Raw genomic sequence first — 21,107 nt, 5'->3', positions numbered from 1 at the left:
AATGAGAGAATTTCCTTCAAATGGGCTAAGTAGACACAAGACATGAACATATAGAAACAGTCTCGACCTTAGTTTTCAAACCTCTTTTCCTTTCCTCTTCATATCTATTCTGAAGTGTCTATTAAATCAAAAAAATTGAAAATAAATACAATTTGTTGCTTTCCAAATTCTGAATATATACCATTTCTTATTCTGAAATGAGTATCAGTCTTTAAAATTAGCAATCAAAGAACTTTGAAAGCGGACAGTGTAACAAACTGCATAATGATTTTAAATCACAAGAAGGAATGGCTGCCAATCAGCTAATTGTAATTATGTATTGTGCCTACTCAAAAAGAACCTGAAATGGAAATTGTTTATTCACACACTTAAAAATAAACTTTGGTCTTCACAAACTTCATGAATTTTGAATAGTATGTAGGCTGTATGTAATATCTTTCAAGCCATGGGAGGGGAGGCTTTCCTGATTTTAAAGAAAAAAGACAACCACACAGTACATTTGTATTTCTGTAAATATGTTTTGAATATATTTATTTTAAATGCATATATTCAGTGTGGGAAATTTATGATGTGTCTCTTAGGACTCCACATTAAATACTGAGGTCAAAATAAATAACTCTGGATATTTTGAAAAATACCAGAACAAAAGGTAATCTGTAGCACTTTTTCCAAATGGTATTATATCTCTACAGGGAAAACAAATTCAAACAAAAAATAAGGCATAAAGGAAAGGACATCTTTGAAAGTGCAATATTTTTGGCATGGAAATTTCCAAAAAGAAAGCTATCCCAAAAGAGAAGCTTTACAAAAAATCCAGATACCTTCAATCACAAGCATGCCATCTGAAAAAAATAAAAGATAAACTGTAATGACATGTTTTTTAGATAAATTATTGCTCTATGGCAAATAAATGCTATAACTGAATAATCCAGGTTAAATAACCATAAAAATGTTTAGCAATACAAATGAAACACCCAAGTTCTTTTGAGAAATACAAGATTTCAAATGTGGTATGGCAAAAAAAAATCATTCTTTAATGAAGAAAAAAATTTATGGACACCATGACTTTTATTGAACATATAGCTCATCTTGAATGCTTAATATAGTGACCTCTTTTCTGTTCATCTGTATACATAATAAACTAAACTTGAGCTATTAATGAAAGAATCATACTAAAGGGGAAGATTTCTCTCAAATTATTGCCAACTTGCAGACATGTTTATGCTTTGTTAACATATACATGCTTAAAGGTTTAATGATTTTTAAGTCATCCAGTTAATAGATCAAGAAACTAAAGATTTTAAATAAATGTATCATATTTTAAAGACTTCTCAAATGATAACTATGAAAGTGAAACATCAATGTCAACCTTAATTTTAAAGAGATAAATATTGTAACAGAAATCAAAGCATCTCAGTTTCATGTTAACTACTATTTATAAAAATGTTTAAAGTCATTTTCATGGCTCTGGTGTTTAGCTGTAAGATATGTTTATCACTGTTCCTGTAAATAATTAGATTCCAGTAGTCAAAATAATTAACTCAAAAACATGTAAAGGTCTCCTTTAACAGAGCTGCATAAAAGTTATAGACACCAATCATAGTGAAGTAATAGGCTATTGGGGGTATAGTGAAATTAGGTGGCACGTGACGAACATTGATCAAACACACTAAATTATTGACCCAATAGCATTTTCTTAAAATTTAGGATTAGTATTAGGTATAATATGAGAGATCGTTTAATCTACTAAAGCGTTATAGATAGGGCTACTAAATAAACCTCAGAGAATATAAAGGAATTGTCCAAAGTCACCTATTAGTGCAGTCACTGAAAAGAGCCTAGATTTGAATGTGGATTTTCTGATGTCAAGTCCAGGACTCTTTCTGATGTGTATGCAAATAAAAAATGTTAGTTACACATTAAGAGAAAAAAGTGAAAATGTGGAACTGATAAAACCAGTTATTATTTTGCATAATGACACAAAAAGAATATCAAAAGGTAAGAATATTTATATTTGAGTTATTATATTCAACTTAATACTTGTCCTCAAATGCATACTGGTATTTATAACATCATGGTTGTACTATAGATCATGCAGTCCACTAAATGTTTTCAAATGTATACATTCCATGTAGAATATTTGCTATTTCGTTGTGAAAAGTTAGCTAAAAATTTGATGGATTGTTTTCTCTACATTTTTCTTGCATTGATGATTTCTAGCATTGATTATAATATCAGTGTGTCAGAGGGTAGTGAATAGGGCATTTCCCACTTTCTAAGAAATTGGTGGCAGCTTACAGACTGAGGACAAAGACTCACAAAGTCTGAGTATAATGATCTTCCTGCAGGGCTTGAACCATCACCCTACTCTTCCCCCATCCCCAGGGTATAAAAGGAGAGAGCTAGGGAGGAAGAGAGAGAGTTTTCAGAATCAGCCTAGTGAGAAGCCTTCTGAAAAAAGAAAGAAAAATTATCACATTGAAGGATTCGCTCAGAAGAGGAGACAGGCATTTCGCTTCTCATTTGGAGATCTGCTTTGGCAACAAACTTACTGATTCTCCCACTACATAACTGAGCAAAGAAATTGGAAAGAGATGTCATACTGAAGCAACAGAGGCCACAATAAAGAAGCTTGCCCTCTCACCAATTGCCATGGCAAGAATATAAGAGTGTCTCTCAGGGAAAGTGAAAGAAAGCCAACTCAAGTCAGCTAGAACTCTACCAAAAGCTATCCACCATTAAGGAGATCCCAGAAACTAGGGGTTGTGGAGCTGCTAACATGGGTAGTCCAGAGTACTACTTCAGTTCCAGTGAAGCCACTGGGACAGACTTCACTGGAAATATTTGAAAAGAGTTTGGGTGGTCATCTTTCAGAAAGGTTGAAGGGAAGTTTCACATCCAGCCGGTTGTCTTTTGTCAAGGGACTGTCCAATAGGAAGGCCCCACAGAGCCACTTAAGAACTTGTATGTGCCCCACACCAGATATATAGAGGGAATCAGCTCCCAGGTAGTAGAAGCCAAAAAATCATTGACCGACAACAGAAAGAACTAAAAAAGCTATGACATAAGTGGAGAGGGCTCCTGCCCTCACCTCTTGCTTTTCCACAACAGAGAGGACCCAAGTCTTGAAGAGAAAGAAAGAGGACTATTTAGATGAAGATTAAATCCCCAACATCTGTATCACTTCAAGAAATCACGCCCCACTTCCCTCAGGCCTGCAATTCAAGGATGGCACAGGATAAAATAGAAGTGAGATATTAAACTGGATGGCTTTTAGGAATTAAAGTGACTGTAAAGTTATAGAATCTGTTCAGGATATTATTAAACGAAGAAAAGGGAATACTCAATACAGCAAGGGTGAAAACATTGACTGGAGAAGAATGAGGCCAGTTAGAGTTTTATATCCCACCATGTACTAAATTTATACAGGTAAATTAAACTGCCTTTACAAATGTTTAACTCATTGATTTTAAACATTAGAAAACAAGTAAATATTAGATATCAATGATATCATTTCATCATCAGTAATAACAGAAATTCTATTTGGACAGTATATTAATTTAAACGGGCCCAGTGGGTTAACATTTTCTAGAAGAAAGAAGAAAAGAAATCATATTGTCTATTTTAAATAATTTCCTTTCATTAGCATGGGTCTTGTATTAAGGAGTGTGGGAAAGGTAGCTGTCTTCTCTTGCATGCCAGTAACAGTTTTTCCTTTTTTCATTTGCATGATGTTTTAATTTTACAATAAATAGTATCTTACGTGTTAAAATAGTTTAGATCATTGATCCAGATCAGTTACTCTAAAAATATTAGCTCTGACATTTTTGAACAAACCACCTTGTTTTCTCTATTGTGGGTTTGTAACCACACAATTTTCTAGTTGGTGGATATTAAAGAATACATAGTGAACTCCTCATTCAGGCAGAGAATCTTCCCTTCAACCTTTCTGAAAGATGACCACCCAAACTCTTTTTTAATATTTCCGGTGGATGCTGTCCCAATGTCTTCACTAGAACTGAAGCAGTATTCTGGGCTACTCATTTTTCAACCTTTGGGTCTGCATTCACTGTTGTCCAACAAAATGAATATAAGTGATATGTGTTGGTACGACAGGTGGGATGGGGTAGGTAGAAGGAAGGAGTACATAGGAAGACATGGTGTTAATTATCATGAGGAACCTTATAACATATATTGAAGTTTTCTCTCTTGATTAGATTTTAAGTAAACTATTACTTCATTCTGTGGTTTACTGGATTATCATGGCTTAAGAAAAACTCCTATATCTTGTTAAGTTATACTAGGATCCAGTAAGGCCAGTTGTACAGGAAAATGTGACCTATATCGTACCTGTTTCAAAGAGGAATGGTTCATGTAACTATTTCAAAAGCACTTCAAAAGCAAACTAAAAACTACAAGAGGCAACCATCCACATTTTACAAGTCCTTGGCCTAGAACAACATTTTCAACTTTTTTTTTTTTAGCCTAACTAAAATCTGCCTGGAATTTCCATTGTAATTCCTATGGATAACTGCTAAAGCTTTTGGTCCATACCAAAGTGAAAACATACTATAAAAAGACATGCCAGCTAACTGGAATTGAAACTTAGATTTCTATCTGCTCTAGTCCCCTAGTATAAACTCTTTAGAAAACTGAATGTTTTCATGTGAAGATAAGCATTAGTGAAAGAATGAAAAGTAAAACTGAACTGATGAGCCCTCTCCACTTACCTCATTGCTGTTATAGTTCTTTCTGTGGGTGGTTAATGATTTTTTGGCTACCACTACCTGGGACCTGATCCCCTCTGTGTAGCTGGTGTGGGACACATGCAAGTTCCTAAGAGGCTCTGTGGGTCCTTCCCACTGGGCAGTCCCTTGGCAAAAGACATCTGGCTGGATGTGATTTCTTCCTCTATCTCACATTAGCTCTGCCTGAGGCAGTTCCATAGCTCCTACTTCCTGGGATCTCCTTAATGATGGATAGGTCTGTTGGGTAGAGTGCTGGCAGACTTGAAGTGGCTCTCTTCTCGTGCCCTGAGAGACACTCCTACATCCTCGCCAGATTAAAAAAATACATATATCGTGGGCGTGCAAAAAATGAAACCTCAAAAAAAAAATGAGGAAGGACTATGAAAGCAGCCCACACTGGGTATTTATAAATGAAATAAAATCTAGATTGCTTTTCATTATAGAGGTTCTATATGTGTACTCATCATGTGAACTGAAGTGTAGCGTAAGTTTGTATGTAGATGTTTCACTGTATTGCTGAACTTGAATAATACAAGAAGGTGGGAATAGAGTAGATAGACGTCTTAAAATATAATCACTCGGAGTGTAAAAAATATTTCCCTGTAAGTGTTCTAACACAAATTTTTGCCCTCTTTTCTTCCCACTATAGCAGTAACCGCAATATTGAATAATGGAAGGTCGAGCTCTGGGTTTGCTATTAAAAATAAGAATGAAAGACTTTAGCTTACCTTAAGCTTGCATTTGAATCATTGTGCATTTTTACCAGGCTACATAGAGGCTCTGGAAACTTTGTCTCAGATCCAAACCTTGAAAGCTTTGTATCTTTTATAAAATCTCTGATTATATTAATGAAACAATTCATAATTGGCTTATCTATGTTACTTTAGCATCTGGCAGTTTTACAGACTTGACTAAAAATATATGTTTTAAAGCCTACTATTGTATAATTAAATGAAAGTTTGGCTTTATTCAAAAATGCAAATGAATTCTTGGCTTTTTCTCTTATTCACTTTTAAATTATTTATATGTAGTCCCCATTCATAGTGCTTTCTCTGGTCCAGAAATTATTCAATTTCAACAAATTTCCAATTGGTTTAAAATTTTACGAAGAAAATGGCTTTAAATTATACAATAAAAACATATTTCTGTTGCTGGAAAAGGGTATAAAATATGTCTTGTGGTATGAGATTGGCCAAACCAAAAATGAATGAATAGACATTTCATTTTCTTGTGTCATCTAAGACAGCTACTATCATGTATATTAGCGGGTGCTTAGATCAAATCTCAGAAGAAAGAAAATTATTTTTACAAGTTATTTAAAAGCAATAAATGAACACCTTTAAAATTCATCCATCCTTTAAGTCTCATCAGTCACAAAGTAAATGTTTATAATTCCATACTTTATATAGACAACAACAAACATTTCTAGATTTCTACCTTCATCATCTGCAGGAGTTTCCTGCTAAAACTCTTGAAAGCACACAAACTCCTTCAAAATACATCAGAGCTTTTGTGGTTGCCTGAAATTGCTGATGCCTCTTTTCCTCTCCATAAAGGTTGACATCTGGAGAAAGTTATTTATATCCTGAAAAAAGAATGAATGAAAGACGATATATGCTACATGACAAATGTGAACACAGAAAAAGCTTTTTTTTTTTTTTTAGAAAAAAGCAGCCTTTTAAAGAGTGCCAGCTTTGTTGTTAATATTTCGAAGTAGCTAACAAATATGTTTTCACTAATGCAAAAATAGTTTTATTTACATAGCAACTGACTACTAATTGTGAAGTAAATATATGCCACAAGGAATCTCCTACTGAGTATTGGTCATTCGTAAGGCTGTTCAGCTCATTGAAATGTTCCTGACAATAGTAATATAACAATATTAATCAAGTTATGAAAATGTCACAAATTACATATTAGCTTTTTATTTATATATAATAAAAAATAAAATAGAATTATATTAATGAATATTATATCAAATCTCATGCATTCATAAACTATAACTGTGCTTCTTGGAGGTGAATAAAATTAAATTAACCCATAATTTTAGTTTCAGTGGAAGAATGAAGTTTAAGGAGTTTCAAGGTGAAGAGACCATGACCCAGAAAGAAACACTTTGACGGTGCCACAACACTGGCAATGACAGAAGGAAATATTTTGGAAACAACTGAATAAGTGTGAACCATATCAGCCTAGAGTGTCAATGACAACAACATTGACTGGAGGCCAAGACTTAAATAAAACTGTCTTTGATTTATTGTTGTTCTTGTTCTTGTTTTTCAGCTCATGTGGGAAGACAATCCTACCTCATGCTTTTAGACATTGCCTCCCTCTAGTCAAAACAGCACTCAACCCCCATAAGACTTGAATTAACTTAATCTTATTCTCCAAATTAAAGATAATTTTCTTTCTCAGAAATGCTGCTAAATACTTGACCTGACTGGAATCTCATTATATGTGGATTGCCTTGATTTAAATAAATAACATCGGTGTCCTGCTTGATGTGTCTCAGCTAGAAGAGTAATATTTTTGCAACTGCAAAGGTTTTAGGAGAGTCTTGTCAGAGTGGTACCTGGGCCTTTTAACTTCAGATCATCTAGGCAGCTCAACAAGAATGGAGAGCCCTGGATTTCACCGCAGATCTACTGGGTGAGACTCTCTAAATCTGAGGTCTAAAAACATACTTCTATAATAAGTTCTCCACAATAACAAAGATATGGAATTAACCTAAATGTCTATCATGGGTGATTGGATTAAGAAAGTGGAACATACATACGACAGATACTATTCAGTCATTTAAAAAAATGAAAACATGTTTTTTGCAGCAACATGGATGGGACTGGAGGCCATTATCTTCAGTGAAAAAACTCAGAAACAGAAGCTGAAATACCACGTTCTCACTTGGAACTGGGAGCTAAATGATGTATATACATGGACATCAAGTGTGGAATAATAGAAATTGGAGACTTGGAAGGATGGGAAGGTTTGAGGGGGAAGAGATGAGAAATTACTTAATGGGTACAACGTATATTATTTGGATGATGGTTAGACTAAAAGCTCAGACTTCACTCCTACATGATATATTCATGTAATACAACTATACTTCTACCCGTTATGTGTATAAATTAAAAATAAATAAAAATTAAGAGTCAGCAGGCAAAAAAATTATCCAAGGAAAGTCAAGATCCTTCGCTTTCAGATATTATCCTGTTAGCCATATTGCATTTTTTGGAACTATTAAAGGGAGTGGTGCAGATGATAAAATAGTGAAGGAAGAGCTCAGGAGTCCTGTTATCAAGATTGACTTAGAAAGAATATTAATCTAATTCAATTCCCCCATATACGTAGTCTCTGCCAGGTATAAGCCCTTTAAAAGGCCTATGCTGTTCTTCCTCGAAAAATCCACTACAAAATCTTTTTATAAGAATGTTTGGGGCCGGGCACGGTGGCTCACGCCTGTATTCCCAGCACTTTGGGAGGCTGAGGCGGGCAGATCACGAGGTCAGGAGATTGAGGCCATCCTGGCTAACGCGGTGAAACCCTGTCTCTACTAAAAATACAAAAACAAAATTAGCCAGGCATGGTGGCGGGTGCCTGTAGTCCCAGCTATTCGGGAGGCTGAGGCGGGAGAATGGCGTGAACCCGAGAGGCGGAGCTTGCAGTGAGCCGAGGTGGTGCCACTGCACTCAAGCCTGGCGACAGAGTGAGACTCCGTCTCAAAAAAAAAAAAAAAAAAAAAGAAAAGAAAAGGTAAAAATTATAATGAAGCACAATGCAGTGACTTATAATGACAGGCAACGTTTATGCCTCCTCCACTGCAATTGGCTCCTGCTCAGGAGGGACTATAAAAAATGCCTAAAATATGAAGTAGAAAGTGGTTTTATTAATCATATTTTCTTCAACCTGCTTCATGCACCTCTGCTGTACATCACTAACTGAATGCTATCATTGCCAAAGCCATGGACCCTCTCCTTAGGCTGAGCTTGTGTAGGATATCTAATCTTCCAGGTATTCTGCATTTTGCTAGTTGCCTTGATTGCTAGCTTCGAAACCTGTGCTGATGCTCTGTTCCACATGTGCTCTTTGGTTATTCTTATTCATACACACTTCATGTAAGTGAGTTTCAAGTAATAAAAACAATATGCAGCAAAAATAGAGAGTATTGTAATCAAGTAATTCGAGGAAAGGTTATGTATCTTATATATATATTTTCTTTTGGAGATTTACTAGTCACACTATGCATTGAAGGACCAGGGAATTCTTGCAGTAAGGAAAAATCTATAATATATTATAATCCACCCTCGCAGACATACCCAGGAACAATACTTTGCATCCTTTAATCCAATCAAGTTGACACTCAATATTAACCATCACACAAAGTGAAATTTTTTTTTTTAATTACCAATACGATGTTCACTACTGCTCCTCAAAATTGATCTTGGGAAATACTACTTTCCATGCATGTTGGAGTCTCTTTGCCTTGTGTCAATGATCTGATTCTACCTGTGTGATAGATATTAGAGCCCTGGAGTCATCCTTGGATAGAGGCAACATCTTGGAGGTGTCTGCCAGGAAACAGGTGTACATAAAGTGGTTCACTGAGAAAGAATTATGGCATTTTAAATCATTTTATTAAAATTGATTTTAAGAACTTCCCCAAAAGACCAGGCAGTATGTTGACACAATCCAACTGAGTTATCTAGTTTGATGTAAAGACAAGCAATGTGTTAATAAAATACACATTGGAATAAAAATACAATTTATATTCTTCCTATTTCAGTTCCTTTCATTCCAACCATTATGTCTAGCATCGAGACAGTCAATAACTCTCTTGATTAGAAAACCAAAATTACTTTTTTCACCATAGATTTCTCTAAAGAAATAATAACAACCATTGCAATCATAAGGCATTTATTAAGTAATATTGTGCTAAACAAATATTATTCAAAGATATTTAGGTATAGACTACAGTTTCTTTTTTTAACTCATACATTTTGTGTGTCTTGCAGACTATGGATACCGTCTCTAAAACACTGCCTGTAAAATGTCTCTATGCTATTATATAATGTTAGCAGAATATTGTTTAAAATAATTTGTCATATTGCTCCACTTAATTCAAATTTCAAGCAAAACACTTTGATAGATGATTTGTCAAAAAGATAAGTGTCTGAAATCTTTAAGATGGCTAACCATTGATTTATGGTGTTTTAATGCATCAATAAAAATATATATAGGCTTTTTAAACACAAGAATCTTCAACATTATATCTCTTCCTTACATAAGAAAGATTTTTCTCAGCATAACTCAGATGTTCCAATTTGATGGAAGTATTCTTTCCTAGCAGACCTACTCAGCAGTCATCCAAATCCATTCCCTCCTTTCACTAAACCCCACCCTCGACCCAGTTTCAGGATTCCATGTGGGATGTTTATCTGTTTATCTCATGTGGGATGAGCAATCAGGGCTGAATGTTACCAGTTCCCTTGGACAGCAGCCCTGCTTTTCTGCACACCATCTCTCATTTCTTCATTCTCAGTTTACTTGGGCTACATTAACCTTCTCTTTAAAAATGTGCTACAAACACAGGCACAGGCCTGACTTTAACTCCCAGGAGCACAGATAAAAGCAGATCAATGTGTGTAATGATACTAATAGGAAATCTAATTTTTAAGATGTCCTTGTACCTATAATTTTTTTAAGAAAAATAACATTTTATACTATAAAACAGAGAAATTGTGTCCCCCAAGATCTTCCTGGTCTTTTTTAGAGTAGTATCTTGACTCTATTTTTGCTGAAAGAAAAAGCTCAGTGACATTTTCTCCAAAACCAAAGGGACATTCTGCCCTATTAAGTGAATTCAACCTTCTCCTGAAAAACAGAAAATATGCTGTCAACTTTAAAATAACCATTTCTTATAACACTCCCCATGGTCAGTCATCAATTTTTAAAAACTGCTTGGGTCTACGTTCAGATGGAGCACATTGCTATATCAGAAAAATATGTATCGAGGGACACCGGCGCAGTCAGTAGCAATGTATAGTTCTACCATAATCATATATAACTCTTATACAGTGTTAGGCCCTAATAATTCTAACCAAACAACACATTAACATATTAACATTTAACACCCTGAAAGAGGTATATTAGTGTCTCTATTTCACTTGAGCAAAATTAAGCACAGATAGGTTACATAAATTCCCCAAGATCACATTAAAGTATCCGAAACTAGGTAAATCAGAACTGAGATTGAAAACCAGGCAGCCCTGTGAATCAATTCTCAGCTTCGTATGTCTTAAGAATAGCTAGGAATGTCAGGGAATATAACACTCCAACATGCTGGTTTTGTAGAATAACTATTAGAAGTGGCAAGAATTGGGCTTTAGGACGTATAAAACAAAGTTTTTCTCAGTTCTTTTCTTTATCCCAATTTAACCCAACTGATATTTTCCTGAAAATCCCTAATGAGTGCTGGTAACGGAGAGCTATTAAACTCTGTTTTTTCAGCCTGGGGTAGGCAGAAAAATGGCCTCCCAAATATGTTCACGTCTTAATCCCTGGAACCTGTGAATATGTTACCTTACATAATAAAAGGAATATTGCAGATGTGATGAAGAGTTAAGCCTGAAAATGTGGAAACCATCATGGATTATCTGGACGGTTCCATCTAATCAAATGAATCCTTAAGAGTGAAGAACTTTTCCTGGCTGAATCAGAGAAATGCAATGCGAGAAAAAGACTGGCCACTATTGGTTTTGAAGATGGGGGAAGTGGGCCATAAGGTAAGGAATGTGGTGGCATCTAGAACCTTGGAACAACCTTTAGCTGCAAACAACAAGTAACTAGGATATCAATACTACAACCACGATGAACAGAATGCCACTAACAACTAGAATAAACAGAAAACATTATCTCCCCGAGAGTCTCTCAAAGGAAGGCAGTCCTGATTATACCTTAATTTTACCCCTGTGAGACCTGTACCCAACTTCTGACCTACAGAACAGCAAGATAAATTTGTGTTGTTTTAAACCATTAAGTTGCAGTAATTGTTACATCAGCAAAAGAAAACTAACATGTGCACCCAGAAGCAACATTTGTAAATGTCCACATGGTTTCATCTCCAGTATTTAGCAACTAGGAAATTAGTTGACTCTTCTGTTTTAATTAAAAAATATTAAAAGAATTATCGCTTTATCTCCACAGTGTATCATCCTGTTATCTTCCTTTCTAATTGGTGATGTCTACGATAATAACACACACATTGATACTAAAAGTATGCTGTTAAAATACTTATATTTTACCTCTAACTTTCATCACAAAATGACCACCTACATAAATTTCATTATAAGGAGTCAATTTGTTATTAAACCAAAATTTAAAAGACAGATGACTTTTCATCAAAGAAAAAAAATGACTGATTGTGAATGTCCTCTGCTTTCCCTCAGGCTTCTAAGGACACAAAATTTGATGTTAGAGAGCCCATGTTTAATTCTTGCAGGTGTCCTTCCAGAGAAAATTAAGGAAATGCATAGTGAAAATTGAAGATTCTCTATATGGAGATAACCCCCTACTGTTCAAAGATTGAATGCAAATTTCTCCAGGATGAGGTTGCAAATATCTATCTATTCAAAATAAGCCAAAGTGTTAATGTGCTGTATCACTCTTACTATAATAGAAAAGTAATCCAAATTGCAAAGGACTATTCTAGCCAATTTGCAACAGTTCCTGTTAATGATAAGAATGCATGTTGCCACAAATTAGAGTTTCAACTTGTGTTACATTACCAATACAAGTTTATTCTAAGGTCTACTCATCTATTTAAGAAGAAACAAACTTCCCAATTCAGAAATAACACCTAGTGTCCATATAATTTTATCAGAATGTGGTACACTGACTCTTAGATTTATAAAAGTTACTCTAGAGGGATACTTTTTCTCCTTTGAACATTTGTCCTTGTGTAAACAGACCTAAATGGCCCCAGAGAAAATACAGTGACACACTGCTTGAGAGATTTGAGGAGTGAAAAGCTGGGGAAAAGCCAGAAAAGGTTTCACAAGGGAGGTGATACTCAACTGTGGCTTTGACACTGTCATGGCACAACTAGACACTGGGGAGAGAAAAAGGGGAGTAACAGGAGAAGCAGAGGCAGAATTTGGAAGTTGTGGGTAAGAGCAACAGATGTGCGGCCGGGCACGGTGGCTCATGCCTATAATCCCAGCACATTGAGAGGCCGAGGTGGGCAGATCACCTAAGATTGGAAGTTCGAGACCAGCCTGACCAAAGTGGTGAAACCCTGTCTCTACTGAAAATACAAAAAATTAGCTGGGCGTGGTGGTGGGCGCCTGTAATCCCAGCTACTTGAGAAGCTGAGGCAGGAGAATCACTTGAACCCGGGAGGCAGAGTGCCATTGCACTCCAGCCTGGGCAACAAGAGTGGAACTCTGTCTAAAAAGAAAAAAGCAAGAGATGTGTAATTTCTATGGTCCAGAGCAGAGTACAATAAAATGAGGCATGCATGAGGACACTCTAGAGTGAGGCTTTATATTTTGGTACTCATTCGTTAGCCACCATGAATGGTCCAATATTGTTGAAAAAATGTTAACCTAGAACTTCCTATAAAGTTGAGGGGTTTTTTTCTTTGTTCATTTATTTGTTAGTTTGTTTGCATAGTTAAGGTCAACCTTTAGGAAGAATCGCCACTACCATTTCCAAGTAAGCTGTACCTTCTAAAAAAAATGCGTAGCTTCTGTCTATGACTAGAACTATACTGTGAATATGCTAACAAAGACTGGGAAAGCAATTTCAGTAAGAGTATATTATGATGGATTTCCTTAAGATGCATGGCAAATATATTTGTGCCTTATAAATGGAAGACCAAATGGTTTCTTCACATCAGAAATTGTAATATATGGCTATTACTCTTTTTCGTCTTTGGACTGAGTCTAACATGTTTTAAAATGACAACATTCAAAGGTTCAATTCAATTTAGGTAATCATCAGAAATGTCAGCTGCCTTTGAAAGGACCTTTGGAATCTGCCAAATTAGGCTAGAAATCATGCATGGATAGTTTTCATTACATGTGAGCTGACACTTTCTGCTTCTGGTCAAGAAAACCACATTAAAAAAAAAAAAAATGGTGTTCTGGGGACCTTAGCTTTAGCGCCTGAATAACACAGAAGCAGAAAGCAGCAGAAAATTTTTCCCCCATTATTACTCCAACTTTTTTCAAAACAAAAATTTGGATGCATCAAATTTTTGTGGTTTCTGAAAATACTGAAGTCACAGAAATTTGCGGTCATAATCACAAAAAAGATTCAATCACAGTTTGAACACTTTTACTTTTTAAATTAATACGAGCCATATTCTCATGGATTAAAAGTCAGTTTAAAATCAAGAAATCTTTGGCCTCATGAAATGAGAGGTCCTATGTTTTGAGAAAAATTTGACATGGTAATACATACTCCATGTGGATAAATGAGTTCTTCACGAGGAGCCCAATTCATAGGAATTGGCCAATGTACCCCCTTCTTGCTGAAGAGGCTGCCGTCCTAGTACCAGATAACGATTGTCTAGCAGAGGTGGACTGGGTTTGCCAGCACTCTTTTGTGCCAGGCAGATAATATGGAAAAGATCCTGACCCCAGATGGAGTTTTGTATCTGCAGTGCCTAGAACACAGACTGAGTCACTGAGTGTCAGTTACATCAAAGCCTCTCAACCAGTGCACCATTGGAGGCTGCACTGCAGGAGGCTGGGACAGCCCCAGCCCTGGGCCAGCAGCCAGAGTCCTTCAGTTTATCTAAGCGGGCCATGGGAATCTGATTATTTTCTGTATACCAAAATTTGAAAAATATTTGGAGCACTAAATTAAAAGAATGTGTATTCCCATCAAAGAAATATCTAACAAACTGGTCAAAAAGAGATTGGTTCATGGCTTTTCACAAACATATTGTGATGAAATAAGTCAGTTGCATAAAATTCTTAAAATAATAATATGGATAATACTTTTTTAACGTGAGGATTTTTCTGGAAACGTCCTTTAAAAAAAAAAGATCCCCTCTCAGAAGGAAAAAATATATATAATATGCAACAAAAATATTTTAATCCAGCATCATAGCAATAATAAACTATCTACTACTTACAGAACACAAATCTATCTCATAATATTTTTCAAATATGCACAGTGTGTTTTCATGAGAATACTTATTTTTCAACAAGTCTTTAAAAATGATGGCTTAAGTGCTTTTGCTTTCTGCTTTTTAAAGTAATTTACTTTCCAAGTCTAAATATAATATTTTATCATTTTAAATAAAATTATTATGGAAAGATTTAATGGTTTTAAATCTACTGTAAAATATTTTCCTGACACATTGAATGATCCTTACCTTTGCTTTCAGAGTAGTAGCCACAGGATTCTGTGGCACCTAGGGAGTGACTGTTTAATCAAGCATGACTACTTGTAATTTCTAATTCCAGGTCAACCTTCTTTGAAAGAAAATTCAAAGAAGTAAACTGTGAAGCACCAAAACTCTAAATTTTAATGTAGTTAAAATCCTAAATTCAATAAAAGAAGATGAAAGGACCCACTACAGCTTTTAGCAGGTAAGTATAATTTCAATAGGCTATAGATTATATTTAGAGAGCAAAAATGAACATTTATTTTTAGAAGTGAAAAAGTCAAAATGTTAATTAAAGCAGGTTTAGCCATGAAAAAAAATAAATATTCCATCAGAACAAAATGTGGATAGACTATCTTGGCCAACAAAGATTACATACGGATGTGAAAAAAAATTGCTGAAATCTCAGGTATGTCAAGTGTCATACTATTAATTTGCATTTGGTATCGTCCTGCCATAATTTTCAAAAGCAATTACACCACTAAATGCACATGAAAGATAACAAGCTTTGTAATCAATAAGTGACCTCAAGACAGGTGCAAATTTATCAACATATGCTTATCCCTCACCAAGTTTACCATACCCTCTTACAATTACCTAGTTTATAATATTGATGTTGATATTAAAATTATGTACACACGGAAAAAGACACACTGAATTTGTTCATAAATTCGTATGCAATGGCTTGATTACTGACAGTCACATATCTGCAGCTTAACAAGCATGTCATTTTTACTTATAGTCATAGCTTTGCCTAAGCATAAGCATATATGCAAAAGGCCATGGTGTTCCTTTTAGAATTGTTTAGGAATCAATCCAATGATTCAACTAAACAAAATAAGACTTTTCGCTATGGCGTACTTAAGTTGAGCAACTAACTTCACTCTGCTTAGGCAGCCTCCCAAAGAATCCAGAAATAATTATCTGTACTCTAGATTTGTCCTCTAGTATTGCTTGTCTTGATATGACTCTATCTAGGAAAATCATATTTTTACTTGCCTAACTAAAATAAGTCTGAAAAGATTTAAAACTCTTAATATTTAGATAAAAATGCACACAGCTACAAATGAAAAGTCTTAATGCAATAATCCAAGATGTATAAAATAGGAACTACAGAACATAGCTTACATTCTTTTTTAAACTCTATGGTTGTTGTTTTTTTCCAAATTAAGCTTGTATTCACTCACAAAAGCATACCTGCACATATACCAAATACACATTTGAAGTTCAGTTGAATAATGTTATTTTAATTCTTTCAACAAAACTTTTTGAGAATTTACTTATGTGCCATGTATTATTTTGTAGGTACAATGGATATAGAAAATGTTTATTTCAGATAATTACTGGTTGTTTTACTAAATTACTACTCTCCTTTTTAGAATTTGATTTTCAGGACAACTCTCACTAGTGGACACCATGGCCCTCCTCTCCTCACTCCCTACCTCCAAGTAGCTTCCTAGATAAACAATATTCAGCCAAGCAACATTGAATGTAAATCATCCCAAGGAAAATATTCCTCCTCAAATTGAAAATGTGTGAGTACCTAATTCTGGATTTCACTTAAGCATTTCAGACCTAATTTCTGGGTCCTAGGACTTCATAATATTTTTTCTTATTATTTCAGGGCCATATGTCACCAAAATCATAATGTTAGTGAAGTTTTCCATTAGAGTTTTCTTACATGCACATATGCCTTTCAGCATCCTTCTCTTTTTTTAAAAAAAATAAATCTGTCCCAATTCCTGCTAATGTCCAACAACTTAAAGGTAACCAGGACCCCCAAGACCTGCCCATTATTAGAAGCTTTTTGTGTTCCAGATCAAGTTCATGAATCAAACATGCCATGTTAGCTTTTTGAGTTTTTACCTCTCAATTCTGGAAAAACTACTAGCTGTTTAATTCAATTATATATTAAGCAGAACTTGTGCTTATGGAAATGTAATTCTGGTTCTGATGACATCTACCATCGGAGATACTATAGTACGATCAGATCCCATTCAGCCATAAAACAAGTTATCTCATTGAGTCATAAATACCGTTATTTTCTCTCCTACTAAACCTGATTACTAAATCTGTAACATATTTAAATAGAGACTCAACATTAATTTGGTTTTATGTCATGTTCATATGATGCTTCCCAAATCAAACCGTTATCTACCTATATTACCCAAGTAAATGTACCACTAAATAAAAATACAGAAAAATTACTGGACACTCAATTTATAAGGACTCCCCGAAATAGTCACATTTTTTTTTAATTAACTTGGGAAGTATATTTCTAACCTAGGTCTAATGATTTTAAGGCATGGCTCCTACAACACTATTAATAATGTAGCCTGCTCCATGGCATTCTAGAAGCAGGGTGATAGGAACAATTCAGCAAAGAATTGAGGAAACTAGAAAATAAGTTTAAAAAGGATATCATCCCACTCCCAACCCCAATATCCTTAGAAGAATTTTTCCCTCTTCCCACTCTAGTCACTTAAGAAGCATTGTTTTGAATTATGGCATTTTGCTTGGAGAGAGGAGACTCAATATACAACATATTGCTAAACTCATAAGAAAAAAATAGAACCAACATTTCAAAACACATTACCCACTTTTAATTTATTCTCTTTTAGATGCACAAAATGCTGTAGCAAAAACAAATTAGTCCACTTAGCCAGAAAGTCAGTTTCCTTTCCCTGCCTCAGCCTGCCATGCCCCACTAATCCCCATGACCCACTACCCCTATACATACAGACTCCACAAAATAATAAGTTTTCGTCCTGTTATAACCAAATCCAGTAGGTAAAATGTAGAAGATTTTATAAATTATTGAGTCTTAAAAATTATTTCAAACTGCTGTTAAAATTCAGGATTATGTTTTTTAAAACATTAAAGAAACAACACTGTTAAAGGTAATACATTGCTGCATACAAAATTTGTGAATACTTGGGTATGTGAATTTTGTAAATGTTCATGGAAAATGTCTGAAAATCTTGAAAATCTACCAGGCTTATACCAATAAGCTTAAGTTCCTTCTCTTAGCAGAGCACTGAAACCAATGCTCATGTAATCCTCGCAGGCTCTCCCCAGTAAGATTTATGCCTCACTGAAGCAAAAAACAACTTTATGGTTTCCCACAGAGAAAGCTATTGGAACTTTTCTCAAACACTACAACATATAGAGCAGAATTCAGTAAAAGCTAATGGTTTGGACTGACCAAAGGTTTAGTTTTAGAAATAAAAAAAATCTCAGTATAGGACAAGCAGTCTCATGGCTGGACCTATTGCTATAACCAGTTAATCTCCTATGTTGAAATCTGAGCATTTAACTGAAGGGCATAAAACAGCACCTGTGACTTGAGACCGCTGGACTGGCTTAATGGGTTCTTCCCCTGATGGGAAGGTCTAGCATGTTTGTCTATACTCATGGGAGGGGCAGGAGTGAAACAGTGGCAATTCTCACTGGTATCTCATAAATTTATATTGAATTGCTCAGACTGCTTTGAAAATGCTCCATGCCATAAATCACAGATCATTCTAGTATCACTAGAATCTATGATTATAAACAAAGAGCTTTTGGAATTCTGGAATTTAAACATTCTGAATAGTTTCTTTGTCTTGACGGAAAGTAAAAAGAACAAACTTGTTTTATATAAAATCAGATGCTCCAAATGGTCAGTTGATGATTATACCAATCAAAGAAAACTAAGGAGGAAGAAAAAGAAAACAGGAAAGAGAGGAGGCAACAGGAAAATCGGCCTTCTTCCTTCAGTCTACGGTAGGAATAACTCAATTGTCCCCCTTCTTCAAAGGGTGTGAATTCAGCTTCTCCTTCTTTACTTCCTTTGTTTCATGTAATGGTTATTGGTGTTGGGCTTTTCTGGGTTATTCCCTTTTTTATATCGTATGCTTTGTTCAAACAATTGGGAATCCTCAAAGTCTGTCACTGGAAATTAAGAGCATGTTTTATATAAAATTCAGCAATTCTACATTTTGAAGAAACATGCCAATGAAGTAGGCGTTAAAAATAATATAATAAAATATATTGTATATGTGATAAAAGGGTGCTTACAAAATCAAGGTACAGACATAAAGCACATGAAATCTGATAGTCTACATACTTCATAACGTTACATCCTGGGGGTCATTTCCAATTGACATTTCAAGAAAAGGTTACATTCATATTGCCCTAGTGACTGAAAAATCACAAAAAAGTTAAGAATTTAAATGTATCACTACTAATAAGACGGTGGAAACTTTTCCTTATTAAACTAGGTTAGCACTATCAATTTAAAGTATATTTCTGACAGTTCAAGCACATTTTTTGGCCATGTAACACGTTTGCAAATCTTAAATGGTTTCACATTTCTCTAAACCGTAATAAGAGCATAACATGAATATTTAAGCAGCTTAGCTTTGATATAAATATATTTGTTCAGGATATGCTGGCAGCAACCCAAATTGTAGTGTAATACCCTCAAAGCTGGCAATTCCAAACTCATTTAAGAAAGCAGATAATATAGGCTGGCAGCATTAAAGCAAATAAAGTCAATTAATTTTTTTCTTAATTTGTTTCCTCTAGCTTGAAATTGCCAGGGATGGATAAATCTGAAGATGAATGAAAAAAAGAAACTACTGGGAATGGAACAGAAACAAAAAAAAAGGATGGGAAATCTGAAGCTGCTATTTCTTATTCTGATCTTAATAGCAGGATACAGTTGAATAATAACATTATCTATTGGAGATCACTGAAATGTAGGGAGGGAATTCCATTTTGAAAACTTTAATATGTAGAGAGTCAGTACATCATTTTTACAAGCAATATCCTTAGCAGAAAGGATTTTTTTAGAACTATCATGCTACAGAAAACTGCATTTTTATAGTAACTGAAAGATGCAAAGTTACTGAAAAAATAAAACTGCCATTTTATTGTATTGCCATTAATCACATGGTTTGAATTTTGATTACTTGTAGAGACTGAGACTATTAAATGGTGGAATATTTCTATGGACAACATTCAGATAGTATTCTCAATGCTTCACTACTCCCTTAACCCATTTTGGTGTACTTTAGAAATGTAATACCGTCGTTGTTGGGGTTTTTTTAAAACACGAGAAAGCAATAAAGAAACACATTGAGATAGAATCCCCCTAACTTGCTCTCCAATAAAAACAGACTTTGCATTATTTAGTTTTTGCTTGAAGGCACTTCAGTTTTTGATGCCTAAGACTGACTTAAGCATTGAGCAAACATATCTTTGTATGTATCATTGCCACCTTTTTAGGAAAATAAAATGTCATAGTGTCAAGCAGTTCTGGAGGAACTTGAAAGCAGTGCCTTATTTGGTATTTTGAGAGCAATATTTCTCAAGCCTGGCTACATGCTGGAGAACTTTTTAAAAAATGAAAAAAAAAAACACAAAAATTTCATACACTGCAAGCACAGAGACAATTAAACAGCAACGTATTTGGGTGAAACCTCAGGCATTATTATCTTTTAAAGTTCCCCCATGATTTTCATATGCAGCCAAGCTTGAGGACCACTGGGTAAGTTATTCTTAAAGTGTTATTAGGGTTTTTACTATTGCTACATAAAGGACTCTAATCTTTAATTAAATCAAGGAACCATACTATGCTGATTATCAATACTATAGCCATGTTTCTTGAAGAAAGTGTTTAACATATGGAGATCCGTATGCTTCTCTTAGATACCCATATGCTCTGCTTCTATGTATGTTATTGAAAATACTATTTTAGCCTTTGTGTCACTTTCATAAGAAACATGTCCTCCATGTTTTGTGAATTGATTAATAGAAAGGTATTAATTATATACATAGCATGATTTTAAGTTAATACAAATATTTAAAGCCATAATGAAAAGAAAGCCATTTATTGAGATAAAGTATTGGCTATTAGTTTTAGTACTAGTGAATACTGTTTTACCCTCAAATAGGTGTGAATATACCTTAACGTTGGATAT

General features: G+C 34.8%; 1 protein-coding gene and 1 long non-coding RNA gene across 7 annotated transcripts in view; one reads left to right on the top strand and one right to left on the bottom strand.

Moving 5' to 3' along the window:
- Positions 1-21,107, bottom strand: part of GRIK2 (glutamate ionotropic receptor kainate type subunit 2) — a 685,903-nt gene that overhangs the window by 605,919 nt on the left and 58,877 nt on the right. The window lies entirely within an intron of this gene.
- LOC101136013 (uncharacterized) lies at positions 17,966-20,072 on the top strand. The gene is made up of 2 exons (XR_002006586.3): positions 17,966-18,906; positions 19,711-20,072. It is a non-coding gene; the product is annotated as an uncharacterized lncRNA (long non-coding RNA).

This window comes from Gorilla gorilla, chromosome 5 (assembly GCF_029281585.2).
Source record: "Gorilla gorilla gorilla isolate KB3781 chromosome 5, NHGRI_mGorGor1-v2.1_pri, whole genome shotgun sequence".
Taxonomy (NCBI): domain Eukaryota; kingdom Metazoa; phylum Chordata; class Mammalia; order Primates; family Hominidae; genus Gorilla; species Gorilla gorilla.
The sequence above is the reverse complement of the archived record's forward strand: the minus strand, read 5'-3'. Positions and strand labels throughout refer to the sequence as shown.